Here is a 23,306-nt window from a genome sequence, read left to right as displayed (position 1 = left end):
GCAGTAAGGGGAACACTTCTCCATTGTTAGTGGGAATGCAAAAAAGTACAGCCACTTTGGAAATCAATATGGTGGTTCATCAGAAAATTGGGAATCAATCTACCTCAAGACCCAGCTATACCACTCTTGGGCATATGGAGCAAAGACACTTGCTTAACCATTTTCATTGCTTCATTGTAGCTTTATTCACAATAGCCAGAAACTGGAAACAACCTAGAGGTTAATCAACTGAAGAATAAATAAAGAGAACATGGTCTATTTATACAATGGAGTTTTACTCAGCTGTTAAAAAAAATGATATTATGTAATTTGTGGGTAAGTGGATGGAACTAAAAAAGACCATTTTGAGTGACATAAACCAGACCCAGAAAGACAAATGTGGTATGTACTCACTTATAAGTAGACATTAGCTGTTAAGTAAAGGATAATCATCCTCTAATTCACAGATTGAGAGAGGGTAAATAACAATTAGGGTTCAAGAGGGACACATGGATCTCCTTTGGAAGAGGAAATAGAATAGATTTTGTGGGTGGACTGGGGGAAGGTGGGGATCAGAACAAAAGAGATGAGGTGGGAAAAGGGATGAAGGAACAAAGTAATGGGAGAGAAGATTTGAATTGAAGGGGCATTTGAGGGTAATGTAGAAACCTAGTGCAGTGGAAACTCCCTGGAATTTATGAAAGTGACTCTAGTGAAGAGTCCCTCTATTGAGGGATATGGAGTCTAAACTTCCCATCTTCTACAACCAGGATGGCTCCTAACAGTACAACTGGGACATCAACTCAGCTACCTACAATCTGTCCTGCCTGAAAGATGTGCTGAGGCAATGGTGGTGTAGAACATGTTGGAGTGGCCAACAAATTACTGGTCCAACTTGAAGTCAATAGAGGGATCTCATGACTGACACTGCCTGGATTGCCAGGAACCAGAGGCAAGAGAACCCAGAGTCCCAGGATAGAACCAAACATGAATGGAAAATAAAAGTCAATGAAATGATATTCTGTTATACTCATAGATCAGAGCCTACTCCAATTGTCATTAGAGGGGAATCATCCAGCAACTGACAGGAGCAGATGCAGAGACCCACAGCCAAACACTAGGCAGAGCCATGTTAACCCCACACAAGAGGGGGAGGAAGGATTATAGGAGCCAGAGGTATTTAGGACACCACAAGAACACAGCCTACAGCATTAACTAAGCAGGGATCATAGGGGCTCACAGAGACTGATAAGTGACCAACATGGACCCTTATGGTTGTGTAGTTTGATGTGCCTGTGGACCTCCCAACAAGGGGAGTGGAGGAGTGTCTCTGACTCTTTACCCTTCACTTGAGAACCCTTTTCTTCTCCTGGGTTGCCTTGTCCAGCCTGATATGAGGACTTTTGCCCAGTCTTATTGTATCTTGTGAGGTCATGTTCAGTGGATCTGCCTGGGAGACCTGCTCTTTTTTTAAGGTAAATGGAGTAGGAATAGATCTGGTGATATTTTATTTGTACTGAAATGTGACTTGTATGTTAATAAATAAAATTGCCTGGGGGTCAGAGCTATTAGCAAGCCATAGTGAAAGCTGGGCATTGGTGGTGCACACCTTCAATCCCAACACTTGGTAGGCAGAGCTAGGTAGATCTCTGTGTGTTCAAGGATACAGCCAGCACTGGAGACACATGCCTTTAATCTCAATACCAACCATAGAAGACCTGAAGGTCTGTACAGAAAGGCAGTGATGAGGCAGTCATGTGGTTGGGTTTACAACCAATGAGAAGGCAGAACAGAAACTCTATAAAAAAAAAAAAGACAGACACAGGAAGTAGCTCTCTTTTCGGAGAGGTACAGCGACAGTGAAGGGTAAGGTTTTTAGCTCTTAGCTATTGCTCTGACCTCTTGGCTTTCATCTCTGTATTGGCTCTGTGTTTCTTATTTAATAAGATGGTTGGTTACATCTACAGGAGAAAGAGGATATGGGGGAGGGATTGGGAGGAATGGAGGGAAGGGAAACTGTAGTCAGGATATAATATATGTCAAAAAATAAAAGCTTTAAAGCGTATATTGGTGAGAATGGATCTTATGGCTTCCAAATCCTATCATGCAAGTAGGTCACTACTTATGTTGCCTTTTATGACTTCTTACTTTACTTTTCAAAGCATTTCTGCTTCTCAGGACTAAACTACCTCGATGCATGTTTCTAAACTTCAGTGCCTTAGGGAGCAGTTTTCTAAGACTGGACCTCAAGTCCCTGCTGTAGACCCAGTCTGATCTTGAATTGTGTCTCTAGGCATCACTAAGCCAATAAATAAAACACATAAATGAGATAAAGTGCTTAACTCAAACCCTGCAATAGTTCCTGGAGCATAAATTTAGGAAAGCTCCTGACACTATAACTATCTAGTTAAGAGGCAGGGGTACTCAATCGATGGCTCACTATCCTTTTGGACTTAGTGACCCTTTCACAGGGGTTACATATCAGATACCCTGCATATCAGATATTAACATTATGATTCATAACAGAAGCAAAATTGCAGTTATGATGTAGCAATGAAGTAATTTTATGATTGGCAATCACCATAACATGAGGAACTGTGTTAAAGGGTCACAGTATTAGGAGGGTTGAGAACCATTGAGTTAAGGAATTTGAAGTATTCCCTTTTGAATGTTAAAGGTTTCATCATTTCATCTAAAAAACAAAAAATAAGACTTCTGCATTTCAAAAGAATTCTATTTTAAATGGTCAGCATATAATCACCTGATCTTAAAGTTTTTAATTTGTTTAAATTTTGGGGCGTGATGGTACTTGCACGTGTCATGGGCCTCATACTGAGTTCAAGAGGCAGTTAATGATACTTAGTTGTCCTCTTCCACCATGTGGTGCCTAGGGATCAAATTTAGGACATGAGACCTGATGATAAGTGCCTTTACTCACTGAGCCACTTTATTGGCTCTGCCTTATCTCATTTATATGAAATACTCAGAAATGTATAAAATAAGCAAATACCTAAAAATGCAGGAAGAGTAGCAGCTGACAGGATAGAGAAAGGGAAAATGGGATGTGATTGCTTTAATGGATAAAAGGGGTGTAGCTGAGGTTTTCCTAGTCCTGCCTGGCTCCCGCTTGGACCCAAGTAAATACACAAAGAATTATATTAATTAAAACTGCTCAGCCATTAGCTCAGGCTAACTATTGACTAGCTCTTACACTTAAATTAACCCATAATTCTTATTTATGTTTAGCCACATGGCTTGGTACCTTTTCTCAGTTCTGCCTTCACATCTTGTTTCCTTTGTGTCTGGCTGGCGACTCCTGACTCAGCCTTCCTGTTCCCAGAATTCTCCTCTCTGCTTATCCTGCCTATACTATACTTCCTGTCTGGCTACTGGCCAATCAGTATTATATTTATCAACCAATCAGAGCAAACCATTTACAGCATAAAGAAAGGGGTTATTTTCTGCAATGACGAAATGTTTGGAAAGTGGGTAGAGGTGATGCTTACAGTGCATGGGATGTCATAGATAGTCAAAATCATGTATTGTAATTGTGCTTCTTTGTTATCAACTTGAATATATCTGGAATTAACCAAAATCCAAGAAGCTGGGTATACATATGGGGGATTTTTATTAATTAAATCATTTCAAGTTGGAAGACCCACCCTAAATCTGGGATTTTTGAGGTGAAAAATACCTTTCATCTGAGGCACACCCTCTGGTGGCCATCTATATAAGTGTAGTGGGTAGCCATTCCAGCTTTGATCTGGAAGTTCCAACCCCCATTGAGACTTTGGCAACTGTTACGCCTATAAGGCGGGGCCAAGGGAGACGCCTGGAGACCCAAGATCTGGATGGGCCAGCGGTCTCTCTCTGTTCCAGGACCCTGGACAGTGGAGGTGGGCCAAGCAGAGCTCCAGAGAACACCGCTGGACTGCGATACACCTTCCCTAGACCCCGCGACCTACCTATCCCTTAATTTGTAATTTACGCCATTAAATAAATCTCCTTTTAACTACGTGAAGTGGCCTTAATAATTTCACCAGTATGTAAGAGTCAGGGAAGAAGGAAGCGTTTGTTATTTCCCCACTTGCCCTTGCTGTTGCTGGCAAGGCCAATCCCTCACTGCCATTAGAACCTACTTTTTTGGGATTCTGGCATATAATGGAGACAAGCTGAGAAATCCAGTCTCATGGAAAGCACATCTATTGGATTCTTAAACTTCCTGTTGATAGACAGCCATTGTTTCACTGGGTGGGGGGTATAGCCTGTAAGCTATTCTAATAAATTTTATATATTCATTCTATCAGTTCTGCTCCTCTAGTGAACCCTGACTACTACATGCATATTTTACTATGTATATTTTACTAAAATGAAGAATTCTCAAAATAAAAATTAGGAATATTTATTTCCATAGAAGTAAATAGAGCTGGTTTTGTTGTTGTTTTGTTTTTAGTGGATGGTGCAGATTTGGGGACCAAGTGGACTTCCATTCTAACCTTGGTTCTCTGGTTTCCTACCTACACAGTTGGATAACTGAAGCTATTCTTCAGATCATCATGCACTAGCAAACTTGATGTAAGATTTGCTAAGGCAGATTAAACACCTTGCATAGTATTTAAGTTATAATAGATGCTTAGTGTAGTGATGGCCACTACATGGACCCTTTAAAGTCATGGAATAGGAGAGCAGAAGAAAGTGAATAAGGTAATTTTATTGTAAGGAAGTCATTGAGAACGAGCTGGACTAAGTCCCCAAAGCCTGGTTCTGATGTAGTTACATTAATCTACCAGTTCTTTGGGATTCTTATTTCCCCTCTGGCTAGAATTCAGTGCAAATAATATTTGACATTTGAACAAAATAAAATCAGTATGTGAAACAATTAACTATCCAAATTATTGTTCTTATGGGAATGTCAGTGGACTTGATTGAAAAAAAATTAAACTTTGGGCTAAAAGATTAAATTAGAAGGGCCATAATTTAAAGGGTTAAAGTAATAGACAAAAGTATATATTTTGAAATATTTCTAATCTACCAACACTTTTTTCATTGTTTTTTTCTTGATTTAATCATTGAGGCAAACTTCAGCAAAATGTGCAGCAGATGTAAATATATCCAGAGAGACATCTAGCATTTATTATTCCTCTTTCTATAATCCATGACAATGATACTCACCTCATAAATATTCATAAAATTTTCTTTTAAATCTGCAGTACAGAACACACTGGGCTTCTCCCAGTCTTGGAGCAGCCCACTCCAATTTCTCTTTGGGGTGTTTGCTTTGCTTTGCAAAATAAACTTCTGCTTAAATTGTCTTTGTTTCTTGATTAAATTATTTGCTTCAGGGAGACAAGAACTGAGGAATCCCTAAAGCTAAATAAGTATCCTGTCTTGTGGGAGCACAGAATAGTTCTGCATTCTCTCAAGTAAGATGAGAAAGAAGACAAGAGGTCAGAAGAAGAAAAAGAAACATTGTCCCCCAGGATGATTTAGGATGAAATCAGATCCTTCTTTTACATTAGATGGTGCAGCATGTTGAGATTTCCTCTGATGCCTACCATACCTGTGTGTTTTAAACCTCTTTTAAGTTGGGAAAAGACATCCAATGAATCTGAAACTTTGTTTTGCCTTTAAGAAGTATAATTTCCTGAGCTCATCTGGTACCCTCAGATATTTGTTTCTTCCTAATCTGAAGCCTCTAGCGCTAACCTAGCCCTACCCCTAACAAAGTCATATGCTTTTTCATCCTTCAGATGAGAAAATTGGACCATATATTAAACATATACCTAATACCACTAAACTATACATTCTTTACCCTTTGGGAAGATTATTAGTTAAAAATATTTCCAATTTCATTGTAGACTTGTATATATTTGTGTTAAACAAAAATTACCAGTGGGAAAACGGTAATAAAAACACAAATGCTGTATTTGTGAGTCCTTTGAAATTTTAATGCCTGAACAGCAGTTCACCAAATGAGTGAGGTTGGGGACATGCAAGAGAGAGAAGGGGAAGGAGGAGTTCCAGTGGGCCAGTGGGGTTTTGTTCTCCTTTTCAGAAAGGGGAAAAATTCAGTATCCAGTGCTATAACAGAAATTGCTGGCCTTACATGAAGCGTTAGACTGGATGGAATTGATCACAACCCCTATCTCAATAATCTATCATCAGCTTATCTAATTAAGATTTGGACTGAAAGCCTTCTGGCTAAGCTTCTTTCTGAGGGTGCATGGCACAGGATGCTGTAAATGTGGCAAAGCATATTTACAACAGCACAAAGTGATGTCTGTAAGCCCGGTCACCAACTCGAGAAGTCTAGCTCAGTCCAACCAAGTTTGATTGGGGTATAATTATCACTGCGGAGTGTCATCAATCTGGATGAGCAGACGTCATATTTCCCTCAAAAAGACCTCACACAACAACCTCTAGTCCTAACCCTGACTCTAACTCCTAACACTCACCTTAACCTTTAAACCTCATCTGGGACACTTGAGCCACAATATCTGTGTGAGCTATATGGGTTCAGTCCCAGGAACACTGCCAATTGTACACATGACTGGAGGACCAGGCCACTGCTGGATGTCTTCTGCAGTTCCAAGTACAACAGATGTCCTTGTTGCTCATACCAATGGTTTTTCTCCTCACTCTTTCAAATCCCAGCCCTCAGATGCAGAGAGGGGCATCCCCTTTGGGGACTGGTAGTTTAGTTTTTGTTGGTTTGTTTGTTTCATTTTTCCTTCCATTTCACCTGCTTTATGGAAAGAAGTGTAAGAAAGGTTCAAGGAATTACAAGGCCCAGGACTTCACATCCTGCAAGTGAAATACACAGTGCAGCAGGGGTGAAACAGGCAGCTTTTAAACAGTAGGTTAGCTGTTTGCTTAGCCTTCAGCTAGAGAGGAAGCAGAGTTCTGTCCACAGAAGCACTGACCTCACTACCCACAGGAGAGGTGAAAGTCAGGTCCCCAGGGCAGCTTGAGGTAACAGGTCAGGTGTGTTCCAGCAAGGGGCCTTCCCGGATTCTTCTGACAAAAGCTCCCAGTCCCTCACACTGCATGCATCATCTTCCAACTGCAGCAGCTGCAGGCAGAAAGTGACGCTATTGGCCACATGCTGTATTGCCCCCAGGATGCTGCTGGAAGTGTGACCGGCTCTGCTTCCAGCCGCTTTCCCATAGGCTGGTCTAGCCTGTCAGGATTTTGTCAATCTGTTTTAGTCAATTTACAAACATCTCTTTATATTGCCCTCAGAAAGCATTGACAGTGTTATCATCATCTTAGCAGGTTGGCAGCTTCGGCCCATATCCAAGCTGTTTCTTGTGTATACATAATCTAAGAATAGTTCTCTAGCTACTGATAAGCAAAAACTATTGGCTTTCATGGGGAATACTTGACTTATATTTTATAATTTAGCCTTGACTTATATATTGTGACATATTTACTCTAGTACATAGTTCTTAGAGAAAAGTTGGTCAACACAGTGATCTAACCTCCATTTCAGTTGTTTATTTGTTTTATTTACATTTTTCATGCTCTACTCTCCTTTGCAGAGATAAGTGGTCCTAACTTTTGTCTTTAATTTTTGAGATTGTAATTAAGTCATTTTCCTCATCCTTTCCTCCCTAAAAACCTTCCCTTTTACCCTTCCTTGCACTCTTTCAATTTCATGGCCTCTTTTTTGACCAATTATGTTACATTGATATATGTAATATATTATATATCCTAAATATGCATGTGTGTAGGGAGCCATGTATTTCAAACTATGAAGTCAAGGCTGAATTTCGACTGCTCATCAACTTGCTTCCACTTCCCAAGTGCCAGTCTGACAGCCATGCGCCATCGTATTTGGCTTCACCATTTATTTCTTACCCTAACTAGACATCCGAACCCTGGCTCTGATACTGTCTAGACCTTACCCTAACCCCAACGTTCTACCCCAAACCCTAACCCTAACTCTGACCTTCATCACTTCACAGAAAGCACGCAGACAAGAATTAATATCTAATCATAGATACTTATACATATTTCCACTACCATTATAAACAATTAGGAATCAGCTAAAAAAACATTTGGTATTTGTAATAATTTAGAGTTAAATTGTATATAAAAGTAGATAGTGAAGTCCAATCTGAATGGCATAGATCTCCATCCCCTGCATTTCAATTCTGTGCTGTATAAATTCCCTGAAAAATGAAACACAGGGAATAATTTACTTTGGATGAGAACTCCAGTGTATAGTTCATCATTGCAGGGAAGTCACAGGGAAGAACATGGAGATACTTGATTCTCCCACATCCGTGGTCAAGGGCAGAGAGAAAGGCTACACTGCACTGCCTGCTCACTTGCTCAGTAGGGAACTTTCTTCACTCTTGTACAGTTCCGGGTGCAATTTATACAGTGCACTCTTATACAGTGCAGGGTAGATCTTCCCTCTTCCATTAACAACCAAGGCAATTACCTCACAGATATGCCCACTAGCCAACCTGATCCAGATAATTGCTCATTAAGACTCTCCTCTCAAGTGATTCCAAATTATATCAAGTTGACAGTTAAAACTAACCAGCCCAGCTTGTCCTGGGAAATTTACAGAAGAATCATAGTGTTCTATACAACAAAGTTGTAGAAAAATTCTAGAAGTAAACTAATGATTCAAGTACCTAAATATAATGCTAGTACATAATACACTCTTTTTCCATATGCTTCATTTTAGGTTTTTCTACAATTGTCCTCCATGTGCCATGTAAATATAAAAAAACATTTCATGATGCTCTTGAATACTTTCTAACATGCATGTATTATGTTAGAATATGATGACTGTGAATCCGTAAGAAACGTGAATTACAGTATTTTTTTCTGTTCTAGATTGCTTCATAAAAATGATTCCTGACAGCTTTAAGATGTCAAAATTTACTTCAAGCAAATGGTAGTTTTGCAGCCATTTCGAATGTAAAGAGTAGTAACTTGTAAATTTTCTTTTCTGCAATATTTCCGTTTTACACACAGAGTCCTTCAAAGATTACAGCACAGACAGAAGCAAACTCAGCCATCACGAGCTACCAGCATGTGGAGACAAAGTTAAAAAAAATTAAGGCTGGACTTTTTCAATCTTGCCACAAGACAAGCAGATGTTGATGATTTTATTGATAAAATGGAAAAGCCTGGGAAGGATTGATGATGAAACAATGTGAAGGTAAATGCCACATGTCAGCAACAAATGTGTATGGAGATAACCAGAACAAAATATTAATGGTGATGTTCCTACCTTTAGAATCTTTAATTATATTTGTCATATGTTATATAAAAAAAATAAGAGGATTCTGTTCATATGTGTTTGTATGTGTGTGTGTGTGTGTGTGTGTGTGTGTGTGTTTTATGTCTTATTTTCTTTAACTAAATATTAATTCAAATAGAGCATTTCCTAAACATGAGATATTTACTTTGGTGTGCTTAGTAAATGAGAAAAGCAAAGCTCTTTCTTTTTGTAAACAAAAGAATTCTCATTGAGGACACTCTGTACTTTAAGATCTACTCATATGTATGAATTTCTTAAATAATGGCTTCATGGATTGAAATCTTAACTAGAGTTGTATGGTAGGATCCAATTTCTGTCAGTAGTAAAACAATACACAGGATGCTTTTCTTTCATCAATAATTAGGATGTATAAATTGTTGTATATTCTGGAAGAGAATAGGAGATGGGTTGACAGAGGTGGCCAGAATTGACTTTTGTTTAAACAGATAAGGGACCTTTCTCATAATGCGGTTGGGAAGATAAAACAAAAAAATTACTTCATCTATTTTAAAAGTTTAAACAGTTTACATGCATTTTTTCATTTTAAAATTATTACAATGAAACTAGATTCATAGATGCATAGAGATGCATCCCAGATGAAGAAAGCTTGCCTAAGACACCTATGACCCTAGGTTTGATCCCAAGGTCCACATACAAAAATGTATAATTTTTGCTATGTTAAATAAAATCTTAGATCCATATCTATGTCTATCTATATATCATCTATTGATATCACACACACATATATATGTATATATATACATATATATTTATATATAGAAAGAGAGAGAGAGAGAGAGAGATAAGTTAAAGGAAGCTTCTACACCACAGTGTAGGATTTGTTAACTATTCAACATGTAACTAAACATTTTGAGTTCATCATTAAGACAACATGGAACCTGCCATTTTCTATTCTATGTTGCATTTCTTTAAAGTAAATAAATGACATCTTTAGTTCTGAAACAATAACATATATTACAAAAATATTTTCAATTATTCCTTCAAATAAATATGACAGTCCTTGCCCAAATTTTTCCTTAATGGAAACACAAAATTGATTGAGCTTTTGTAAACATTATCATTGTGATATGCAGGGAATAGAAGCTTAATTGTTTAGGTCCAATGTGTTCTTTGTTGAGAACAATTGGAGTTCTAGATAGAAAGGCTAGTTCTACATGTCCATTTGGCCAGATTTAGAATATGGGTTCAGGGTCAATAAGTACTTCACAAAAGTATTGAGTCTCATCCTTGAATTTTGTGCTGCTCTATTTCTGGGTCTCCCTCACTCAAATACTCTACTTGTAGATAATATTTTCCTCTTCATGTCCACATATAATGTGATCCTGCTTAGGAGGGAATTTCCAAAACTCCTTTGATAAAGTAGTGATAATGGCTATACTAATAACTTGTTCAGGCTCACTCTGGAAACCATAGCTATTCACCTACATCAGTCAGTGATGGGTGGTCACTCATTATGTCTTAGCCAGCACAGTTCATAGTTCATTGAACATCCTTTTCTCTTAACTTCCACTCAGTATTTTGAAATTTCCTATTAAAATAAATTTTAATATCCTTTAAAAAGTACCAAAATATACTTTATTGAATAAATTCTAGCAATGCTTTCATGGACTAGGTCTTTTAAAAGCTGTTAAAATTTCCCCCAATGACAGAGAAATGGAATGAGATCTACATGAACAGCCTGGACATGAGTGGGGGTAGTGAAGGGCGAGGGTCGAGGGAAAGAGAGCTTGGGTGAGTGGGAGATTCCAGCTGGATCAACAACAGAGAGGGAGAACAAGGAATAGGAGACCATGGTAAATGAAGACCACATGAGAATAGGAAGAAACAAAGTGCTAGAGAGGCCCACAGAAATCCACAAAGATACCCCCACAACAGACTGCTGGCAATGGTCGAGAGACAGTCCGAATTGACCTACTCTGGTGATGGGATGGCCAAACACCCTAATTGTCATGCTAGAAACCTCATCCAACTACTGAGGGATCTGGATGCAGAGATCCATGACTAGGCCCCAGGTGGATCTCTGGGAGTCCAATTAGCGAGAATGAGGAGGGTTTATATGAGAGAGAATTGTTGAGACCAAGGTCGGATAAAGCACAGAGACAAATAGCCAAACAAATGGAAACACATGAAATATGAACCAATGGCTGAGGGGTCACCAACTGGATCAGGCCCTCTGAGTGGGTGAGACAGTTGATTGGCCTGATCTGTTTGGGAGGCATCCAGGCACTGGCACTGGGTCCTGTGCTCATTGCATGAGTCAGCTGTTTGAAACCTGGGGCCTATGCAGGATCGCTTGGCTCGGCCTGGGAGGAGGGGACTGGACCTACCTGGACTGAGTCCACCAGGTTGATCTCAGTCTGTGGGGAAGGCTTTGCCCTGGAGGAGATTGGAATGGGGGGTGGGCTGGGGGGAAGGTGAGGGGGGCGGGAGGGGGGAGAACAAGGGAATTTGTGCCTGTATGTAGAACTTAATTGTATTGCAAAATAAAAATTTTAAAAAAAAAATCTCAAAGATAATATAAAAAAAAAAGAATATCAATTAGACTGAAAAAAAAAGATTAATGCTACAAGGTATGGTCATAAATATCCTGTCAAGACAAAAATATAAAGAAAGTGGTTAACAGCACATATGTAGAACTCTGTTTTCCAGGGAGAAATTATAAAAGATTGAAGAAAATTAATTATCAAAACAATATATGTAATTCAGTGAAAATGTGATATATCTTAGTAAGCTTAGTAGTAAAAGTTTAGAGATTTAAAAAAATGAACCTAAGCATTCTTTTAAATTTTTTAATAATTTTATTTTTGAGCATTTCATATATGAGTACTGTATTTAGGTCATTTACATTCTTCTATGTACATGTCAATTCTACCCATGTCCCCTCAATTCCCTTTCAAATTCATGACCATATATGTTTGGTCATATACAAACATATCCTGTTGAATCCATTTAGTGTTGTTCATACATAATATGTATATTTGTTCACAGCTGGGATTGAATGACTTATCAGGTGATCATCCCTGGAGAAGACTGGCTCTCCTTTTCTTAGCAGACATTATTGTCTATTCCTTTCCATCTAGGTGTGGGGCCTTGTGAGATTTCCACATCCATGTTGGCATGTCAATTGGAAATTTTATTGTTTAAATTTTGTTCATTCTATAGTGTTATTGAAATTTCATAGGTATAGCTTCAATGTTATGTATCAAAGACTATCTCACAGAGGACTTCCTAGTCCTCTGGTTCTTACAGTCTTTCTGCCTCCTCTTCCAAAGTATTGCCTGAGCCTTAGATATAGTGACTGCATTATAAATGTATAATTTGTGGTTGTGTACCGCAGTTGTTCTATGCATCTTGACCAGGTGCGATTTCTATGGAGGTATCAGTCCGTTGGAAAGAAGCATCTTTTATGAGTAGTGACAATTACAGTTATGTCTGAGTATGAGATTGCAGTTAGAAATTATATATGTTCAGGAAAGTAATGTCAGTACATCCTTCTCTAGAGTATGAAGTGGTTGGTTTAGACAAAAATTTCCTCTCATTGAGTTGTCCTTAAATTTGTTGATATAGCTATTGGTTATTTACATGGTATAATTGTCATATTGCAACCTTAAAAGTGTTACAATTCCTAGCAATTATAATCTCATGCTACTACAGGAGAAAGTTTATCATCAACCTAGCTACAAACTCTGTGACCTAAAATGATGACCCGCCTGAGATGTGCTTGTTCAATAATGGCACACGTGTGTAACCAACCACTCACTGATTGGATTTAAGGTCTACTTCATGAGATAGAACCCATGCTTGGCACAGCTAGGGTGACCAAAAACCTGAGACTAGATAGGCCCTAGGCCTAGGGACAAACCAAATACCACTGTTGTGATAGAAGAACATAGAAACAAAGTCACATAAGTGACTCCTTATGACATTCTACTATACTCATATGTAGTAATACTCAATGCCTTGCTCAACCCTCATCACAGAAACTTTTCTTTGTAGTAGATGGAAACTAACACAGAGACCCACAACTAGACAATGTACAGACTGTGAGACTTTGGAGTACTTAATCCTAAATGAGATGACTTCATCAAACCCTTCCTTCATGGCTCAGAGACCTATTCAGAAGAGGAGGAGAAAGATTGTAAGAGCAAGAGGTAATAGATGACACCAAGGAAAGAGTTTCCTCTAGACGCAACCTATCTGGTGCACATAAGTACTCACGGAGACTGAGGCAGCACTCACAGGACCTGCACATGTCCTAGCAGGACAGGATCCTGGAGCTAAGAGGAAGAAATGAACATAACCTCATATCTGTAGCCCAGAATCTATCTGCAATTGGCATCCACTTATAGAGGAAAAACTAGTTTTCTCCATTGGTATTTCCAGGGATGCATTAACCACTTCAGGATAGGCTCCATAGCCAGGAGTTCAACACAAAACAAACTCAACAGTAGCAAGATTTCTTTTAGGTGAACAGCTCCCAAATCATGACACAGAGACTTAGTATCAGTTAGGAATGCTTGGCATTATCTTAACTCTTATTTTAATATGTTTTTCTTTGTCTGTGTTTTGCTGCAGGGCTTTTTACATTTCTTCCTTTCTTTTTGTATGTCCTACTGTCCTGCTTCTCCTGTCTGTCTGGCAGCTGCCTGCCTTCTGGCCCCAGGCATGTCCCTCTCTTTCTCCCTTGTTCTCGTCTCCCTTTATCTCCCAGCCTAGATTTCTCCTCCTACCTCCTATGTATTCTCTCTGCCCACCAGCCCTGCCTATCCTGTCTCTGCCTAACTCTTAGCCATTCAGCTCTTCACTAGACCAATCAGATGCCTTAGAAAGGCAAGGTAAAACAAATATAACACATCTTTACATAATTAAACAAATTCAGTAGGAACAAAAGTAACGCGTCCTACATCAATAAAAAAAAAAAACAAATATAACAACCTTTACACAGTTAAAGTAATATTGTGCAGCATAAACAAATGTAACACATCTTTATTAGTTAAAATAATTTTCTACAACACTCAATGGTACTTGGGTAGACATTTTGTGTCATATTGCTTTGTATGGGTATTTTTGGTCTTATTGGTCCTTTGCTTGTATACCTTTGTTTCCAAGTCTGGGGGGTTGCATATTTTTGTGATTGTATATTTCTTGTTTTTATTTTTGTTTGAGAGAGAGAAAAATAGAAAGTCAAAGTGTTGGGTGGGTAGGGAGGTGAATAGTATCTGGGAGAAGTTAGGCGAGGGGAAAGTGTGATTAGAATATACCAGATAAAAAAAGTTCAATGAAAAAAGGCAAACTAACAAACCAATTACAGATTCTTTTGCAGCATTTACCTTGTCTGTAAAAATAAGTTTCCTAGGGCTCTTTTCCTCTCCAAACTGTACATTTTGATTTTTTTTTGGTCTGTCAGACATAGTATTTTTTCTTGTACACCTGCATAACAGTTATCAGTAACAACAATGCCACAGATTCAACATTCTCTTGTCTTAAAATTTCCTCCACCAAACAAATTAGCCCATCACTTTTAATTCAGCCTCACTCAACTTCTTAGGAGAAAGCATGTGGCAGCTAGATTCTTGCCAAAATATCACACAGACCTCCTCTAGTCCAGTTGCTAAATTATCATAGGCATAGTCAACTGCAAGGGACATATTGTAATCACAGTCTGTAATACTCTTTGTTCAGACTGTACCTCAGGGAATAACAACCTCATTCAATACTATTGACATTTGCAAACATATTATATTTCAGTGATTTATAGATAACACTAAAAATCAGCCTTACTTAGCATCTCTCAGATACCACAGCTGGGGTTTTGTATAGTTACAACTCATGTGTTCATAAACTGCTATAAATTAGTCTTTCCTTTGAATTGATGATTTATAGTGATAGTCCACTGCTGCTGGATTTTGTAATAATGATTCTATTGAAAAATGAAATGCTTCCAGAAAATAAGATAACATCACAGAATGACAATCATATAAGAATATTTCATTACTGACTAAATGTGGCCTCTGAATGTCTCTTGATTTCCAAATACATTTCACCTCTGTTATTTTCTTCTCCTTATGTAAAAGGAACTCTGTTACATCATTTAGTTTTCAATTTCATGATTAATTTTCATTCAAACATCAGAGAGGATAGAGAACCCTCACTGAACAAGAAACAATTCACGGCAGACTTGGAATGTGTCCTGAACCAGGTAACACTGAGTTATTTGTTTTTCACATTCACTCCAAAATTCACAAGACCAACATCAATAAAGTTTTTACCTTAACAAATATTATGACTGACTTGTGATCTTTAAGACTTACCCACACACTCAAAATTATAATCTTTTAATTGCTTGTGTTAGTGAAGGACTGCATCTGTAATAAGTTTATATAACCTAAAATTAGCACAGAAAAAAATCTTCTATGCAAAAATATTGCAGATATCATATTAACATGAACTGATGTTTAATTATTTCTTCATATCTGAAAATATTTGCATTAGAATACCTCAAATAAAACTATAGAGTTTAGAGTTCCCCACAGAATATATTTAAAAGAAAATTGTACATATAAATGTACTGAAAGATAATTTAAGATTAAAATGCAAAATGTGAGCTGGGGAAGGTCAATTGCTGCTCCTGCAGAGAGAGGATCCAGGTTTGGTTCAAATGTTCATGGCAATCCCAACCCTATCTCTAACTCCTGCTCCAGGGAACCCAAAAGCCTTCTCTGGCTTCTGCAAGCACTAGGCATGCATATGATGTGCATACATACATGCTGGCAAACACCCATACATATAAAATATAAATTTAAAATTATAAAGGCAATTTCATTTTTCTATAGTAGCCATTTCTGATGTGGAAATGAAGCACGGACTCAATGTATAATAACATGAAAACCGGAGATTGTTTGAAATAAACTGAACAAAAGAAATGCAAGACATTAAATCTGCAAAACATTTTTGAGAATAGTGAATTAAATTGAATAACCTTGAGGTCACAATTATGATTATTAGTATTGCTAAAATGACAGTTGATAAAACTGCAGTTGATCTCCAAGGCTCCTAATAACATATAATATACCTTATTCTTTTATTTATTTATTTTTGCAATTGTGCAAAATTGGACAATGAAATCCTGAAGTGTATGTGTAAAAGGAAGAGGTCCAGACCAGAGGCTGTATAGGATGCCAAAAGGCCAGGCCACTCACCCAATGATCTCTCCCACTCTCTCAGTGCCCCCAATCCTATTCCTAATACCCACCTCCCACTACCTTGCTCCAGACCCCTAACTCTTGCAGAGGCTCCCTGATCTACCAGAGGCCATGCCAGCCACCAGAACTCTAGGTGGGCCACTCACCTATGGACCTCCCACATACTCTTGATGCCAATCACACTGTCCAGTGTCCCAGTACCCTCCATGTTATCTTGTCCCAGTTCCTAATTAGGGCAGAGATCCCTTGCTGGAAAAGAGGCTAAACATGCCACTAGGGGTCCATGTAGGCTGCCTACCCTGAACCTCCACCACTCCTCTTAGTGCCCCCACACATGTACCCCCAGTCACCCCATTCTCCATTGTCTACTCGTCCCTGCCCCCATCTCTAGACCAGACACCTTGACAGCCACCACAAGTCCAGCTCTGACCTTGGGTGGAGACTCCCTGCTTAACCACAGGTCACACTGTCCAGAAGACTAGAGAGGAAACAAATACCAATGAACAAAACATTAAGCTAACAAAGACAAACTAAGACATCAACACTTGGACCTCTAATCATCCCAAACCCAGGTGCCTAGATGCTAGCATAAGAACACCATCAATAACAGCCCAGGAAATAGGTCACTGCCAGAGCCCAGCTATCCACTACAGCAAGCTCTGAATATTCCAACACAACTGAAGTACAAAAACAAAAGAATATGCTTTTTTTCTTAGCAATTCATAGAGTTTTGTTCAAAAATGACAACACAATTGGTCACAAAGAAAGTCTCTACAGATAAAAGAAAATTAAAATAAGCCCCTATAACCTCCCAGACCACCACTGGTAAACCTGCATTCTAATAACAACAGAAACAATAGAAAGATCACAAACTCAAGGAAATACAACAACTTTCTACTGAATAAAACCTGTGTAAAGATAGAAAGAAAGAAAGAAATCAGCTGGGCAGTGGTGGTGCAAGCCTTTAATCCCAGCACTCAAAAGGCAAAGCCCTGTGGATCTCTGTGAGTTCAAGGCAAGCCTGATCTACAGAGCGAGATCCAGGACAGGCACCAAAACTACATGGAGAAACCCTGTCTCGAAAAAAAACAAAACAAAACAAAACAAAAAAGAAAAGAAAAAAATTAAGGCCTTTATAGAACTGAATTAATATGAATAAACAACATATCCACAATTATGTGACATAATGAAATCAGTGCTAAGAGGGAAGTTCACATCTCTAAGTGCTTACATAAAAAAAAAAAATGGAGTGATCTCATAGTCACAACTGAAGAGCAAACCTGAGAGCTCTAGATCAGAAAGAAGGAAGAACAGCCAACAGGAGCAGATGGCAGGAAATAGTGGCTGATGGCTGAAACCAATAAAATGGAAACAAAGAGTGCAAACATGTACAACCACTATGGAAATCAATATAGTGGTTCCCCAGAAAACTGGAACTCAATCTACCTCAAGACCCAGCTATACCACTCTTGAGCATACACCCAAAGAATGCTCTATCCTACTACAAAGATTCTTCCTCAACAGTGTTCACAGTAGCTTTGTTAATAATAACCAGAAATTGGTAACAACCTAGATTTTCCTTAACAGAATAATGGATAGAGAAAATGTGGTACATTTACATAATGCAGTATTACTCAGCTGTAAAAAAAAATCACATCATGTAATTTATAGGCAAATGGATGGAACTAGAAAAAGTCATCCTCAGTGAGGTAACACAGAATCAGAAAGACAAACATGGTATGTATTCACATCTAAGTGGATATTAACTATTAAGTAAATGATAATCACACATAATCCACAGACTCAGAAAGACTAAGCAACAAGGAGGGCTCTAAGGGGATCTCACTGTGAAGGAGAAATAGTACACATTTTGTGGGAGGATTGGGGGTTGGTGGTGTTGGACCCCAAAGTTTAGGGTCTCAAGTGGGCGCCCCAAGAACCCAGACTCCAGTCCAGTTGATACAACAGCACGAGGATTTATTAAAGAAACATCTGTACAGATGGGTAAACTCTGCTCCAAAGAGCAAGAGTCGCCTCTTACTACAGCCCCATAAGGGCTTTTAAAGGAAAAACCCACAAGATTACAATTCCCATACAATTTCATGGCCTGATCACAGGGTGATCACACAGGGGGTACAGTTACGTAAACCTCAAGGTGGGTATCAGGGCAGGAGTGGAGCTTACACACAGGTCATAGTAGTCCTTCCTGGAACACCTGCAACTATCCCAGTCACAGTTGAGCACATCTCTTAACAGAAATCTTTTTACATTGTTATATTGTTACAGGGGTGTTTGAGTAGTGGCTGAGTCAGGTTGCCCTGGGAACTAGATTTTTAGTTTCTCATTTCCTGGTGCTTGAAGTTTCTCTCTTTCTGAGGCTTGAGGGTGTAAGCCTGAAGGGCCAGGGTCTTTCAGGTGGGAATTAGAACAGAAGGGATAATATTGGTAGGAGGAATAGGGGAGAGCATATGGGGAATGACAGCCTGAATAGGAGGGCTTGGGAGGTGATGTGGAAACCTAGTGGAATAGAAACTCCCAGGATTCTATGAGGGTGACACTAGTGAAGACTCCTAGTAATGGAGGCTAAGGAACCTGTACCAACAATCCTCTGTAACTAGTCAAGGCGCCTAGTGATGGGACTAGGAAACGAAACAAGCCACGAAACCTTGGACCTAGAATCTATCCTGCCTGCAAGATGTGCTGGGGCATTTGAGAGGAAGAACTTGTGGGAGTGGCCAACCAATGACTGATCTAATTTGATCCCATGCATAAACGGGTTACTATCTAACCTGCCTGGACTATCAAGAACTTGAGGGTAGAAAATCCAGAGACCTAGGATAGAAAAAGCCATCAATAAAATGATTCACAATGATATTCTGCTATTCTCATAGATCATTGTCTAGCCCACTTGAGGCATCCTCTAGTATCTGATGGGATCAGATGTAGAGACCCATAGCCAAACATCAAGCAGAGAGAGAGCCCAGACTGAAGATTTCCATCAGGTCCTTCTCCTTGGAACTCAGGGAACTCTGTGGAAGAGGTAGAGGAAAAAATTGTAGGAGAAAGAGAATCTAGGACACAAGGATAATAAATCCCACAGATATCAACTAAGTGTGGCTCATAGGGGCTCACGGAGACTGAAGAGGCAATCACGAAGCCTGCATGGATCTTTCCTAGGTCCTCGGCATTTATGTTATGGCTGTTAGGTGCTTTTGTGGGACTTCTAACAGTGAGAATTAGGTGTCTCTGATTTGTCTTCCTACACTTGGGACACTTTTTCTCCTCCAGGGTTGCCGTGCCCACCCTTGATACGCCTAGTATTCTTGTATCTTGTTATGTGGAGTTCGATTGGTATCCCTGGGATGCCTGGCCTTTTCTGAAGGGAAATGGAGGAGAAGTGGATCTGGGGGAGAAGGGGAGGTGGGGAGGCTGGTACTGGGAGAAGTGGAGGGAAAAGAAATTGGTGTTTTATAAAAAATAAAAAAACAAGAAAGAAAAAAAAGGAAGAGGTCCAAACATCCAAAGTAGTTTTAAAAATAAGCCTGAGACAATGTAGAAGCTACCCAGGTCTAGATGCAGAAACTAGTGGAATAGAGATGACACTCCATAGGGGCTGGAGAGATGGTTCAGTAGTTAAGAGCATTGGCTCTTCCAGAGAAGCCAAGTTAGAATCCCAGGCCCCACATGGTGGTTCCAGTGCTAGAGGACTCAACACCCTCTTCTGGCATCTGCAGGCATCAGACACATATGAGGTACACAGGCATAATGCAGGGGAAACACTCATACACATAATATTGAAACAAAAAAAAAGGAAAGAAAAGCCAACTCACCCTGACTTTTAGACAGTCCATGGTGGCATATACCTTTAGTCTCAACACTTAGGAGTCAGAGGCAGGTTGATTTCTGAGTTCAAAGCCAGCCTGGTCTACCAAACTGGTTTGAGGACAGCCAGGGCTACAAAGAGCAACACTTTAAAAAAAAAGAAAGAAGAAAGAAAAGAAGAGAAGAGAAAAGAAAAAGAAAAAAAGAAATGATAGACCAGAATGAAATTTTTATGTTCAGATTGATTTTTGACTAGGGTATGATGTAGACTCTTCATTAAATGATGTCTAAAGAACTAGAAGTCCACATGTAAAAGACTAAAACCAGCAATGCCATTTGCAAAAATGAACCAAGATGGGCCAAAGGGATGAGGTAAAGCTATATGCACTAAAAACTCCACATCCGTGGGTATTGACCTCAGGAGAAAACCTTTGTGACCTGAGATTAGGCAATTTCTTCTTATGTAAGACACCAAAATCATAAAAATTAAAGGAGAAGTTTAAAATAATATGACTAGGAAGTATACCAAGTTTCAAATCCTTTGTGATTCTGGATAATCAGAGAAGTGAAAAGACAGCACATAGGATGGGAGAGGGGTATTTGAAGATCTTCTAAATCATAAAGTATCTATTTCTAGAATACATGAAGAATTTTTAGAATTCTAATTTAACTAAAAATCTGAAATCATTTGATCAGATATTTATCAATTGAGATCTTCAGGTGGTCCAACAAGCCTATGCAGGGATACTTAACACCAGTAGCCACTGGCCAGATCTTTTGTTTCTCCCTCAGACTGAGCTTGTATATATCTTCCTGTTGGCTCTCTGTTCACAGTAGCCTGGGAGGTGGGCTATGTTCTTTACTATGAAATCTAAGTAATACACCTCTTCTGTCATTTCATGTGATTTATTTATTTATTATTCATCTATCATTTATTGGGTATTCTTTAGTTAAATAGAGTCAGTGATGTGTGGATAAATTTTTCATTCAGGTGTTCATTTTCTTTTTATTATAATTTATATTTTTTATATTTTTATATGTATATAATGAAATATGAAAATATTTACCTACTAGATCCTTACTTACTTTATTCCCACAACAGGCCCTTCTCACAGTTCCATGTCTTTACAAAGGTTTATGATAACCCATCAAGTCTAATTGGTGCTGCCCATATGAGCATGGATGTTGAACATCCTCTGGAACATCCAAAATCTGTCAGTAGAAACACCCTCAACAAAAGAGATTTTTCTATCCCAGCCTGCCAACATCTCTTCAGTAATGGGTGTGTGGCCTGGAGATCATTTCCCCTTATCCACATAGGAATCCTGATGGGCTTCATATTGTGAAGATCTTGTGTAGATGGCTGCTGTGAATTCATGAATGTAATAGCTGTGTCATGTACAGAAGAGAGCATTTCATAGTACTTCTCCACATCCTCCACTTCTTATATTTGCTTTGTATCTTCTTCCCGCAAGTTCCCTGAGCCTTAGTAATGTGGGCAGGTGTTCTAAAGTGTTGAGTACTCAGTGTTTTATTCCCAACATTCTGACAAGTATTTCTGTCTGCATTACCTGTTTCAAATTTTAAGAAGACATTTCTCTGAACAACAATGAGAGCAGCATTGGGCTATGAGTATAAACATAAATATTGAAAAAGCATTTTGACAGCATGTCCATTGAACAAATTAACAATAGCAGCTCATACCCTTAATGACTGGCACAACCAAAAGGATTTTGATCAGTGTTACAGTACTAAGCATGGAATTGCCTCCTGTGAAACAAGTGTTAAATTCAATCAGAAAGTGGTAAGTTTCTCCACAATCATTATGTTACCAAGGCACCAGTGGGTACATCTTTCCCAGAAAGTCAGTGTTTGTCTTAGTTGGGTTCCTATTGTGACAAAAAAAAAAAAAAAACACATTACATTATGAACAGCAATGTGGGAAGGAAAGGGCTTATTTCAGCTTAGATTTTACAGACCATCATAAAAGGAAACCAAAGCAGGAATTTGCAGGCAGGAACTTAAGCAGAGACTACGGAGAAAATGCTTACTGACTTTCTCCTCTTGGCTTTCTCAGTTTGCTCTCTTATATATCCTAAGACAATCTTCCCAGGAATGACATCACCCACAGGCCCTTTCATATCAATCATCAAACAAGAAAATGCCCCATACACATGCCTGAAGCCTAATATATTAGAGACATTTTCTCAGTTTTGAGGTTTCCTCATCAGGTGACTCTAGGTTGTATCAAATTAACAACAAAATGAAAGAAAAAAACACCTAATTAACACAGCATTGTAGCAGGATCCAACACTGTAAGTAATCACTCAGTAGGATTTCTACATTTGTTCCCATGGCAACAAAGATGTGAAAACAAAGAAGCACTAACTCCTGCTCTCTGTTAACTCCCTTAAAGGTCTGATGGGATGATGCTGCTAACATAAAATATCACAAATACATTTCACTTTAAGACTATATTTGTATTGTCTTCTATATATCTTATCAACTTTTAGAATACCAACCCCCAGCAATTCAGGTGCCTCTGATTTCATGATTTTCATAAGCTATTATTTCATCAGATAATATGAATTTCTACATTGTTCTTTCTGAAGAAGCTACAGCTATGTTCAACACATGGTTCTTACCAAAGAGATAATTGTAGTTAAATATGCTTTCCAATAGTTGAGCAAAGAATTCTTGCTTATCTGCCTCTTGGATGCAACTGTGAACAAAAATTCCTGAAAAGAAGCTGTGTCAGGCTGTGCACCAAACACTCCTGGAAGGAGGTCCTGTGTCTACAGAGAGTGAGGGACCAACTGAAATTGCAGTACTTTGGAAAGATTTGACTTTTGTAAGTTTAGAAGGTAATTATCTTAACAAGATCTACTTTTAGCTTTCTGGAACAGCCTTTCTCTTGACCCACTCTGGATCTGAACTGACACTTTATGATAATAAGTAAACTTCTTAAAAGTTACTTAGAACTAGCATCTCATTGTGAG

This window comes from Peromyscus eremicus, chromosome 15 (genome assembly GCF_949786415.1).
Source record: "Peromyscus eremicus chromosome 15, PerEre_H2_v1, whole genome shotgun sequence".
Classification (NCBI taxonomy): Eukaryota; Metazoa; Chordata; class Mammalia; order Rodentia; family Cricetidae; genus Peromyscus; species Peromyscus eremicus.
The sequence above is the reverse complement of the archived record's forward strand: the minus strand, read 5'-3'. Positions refer to the sequence as shown.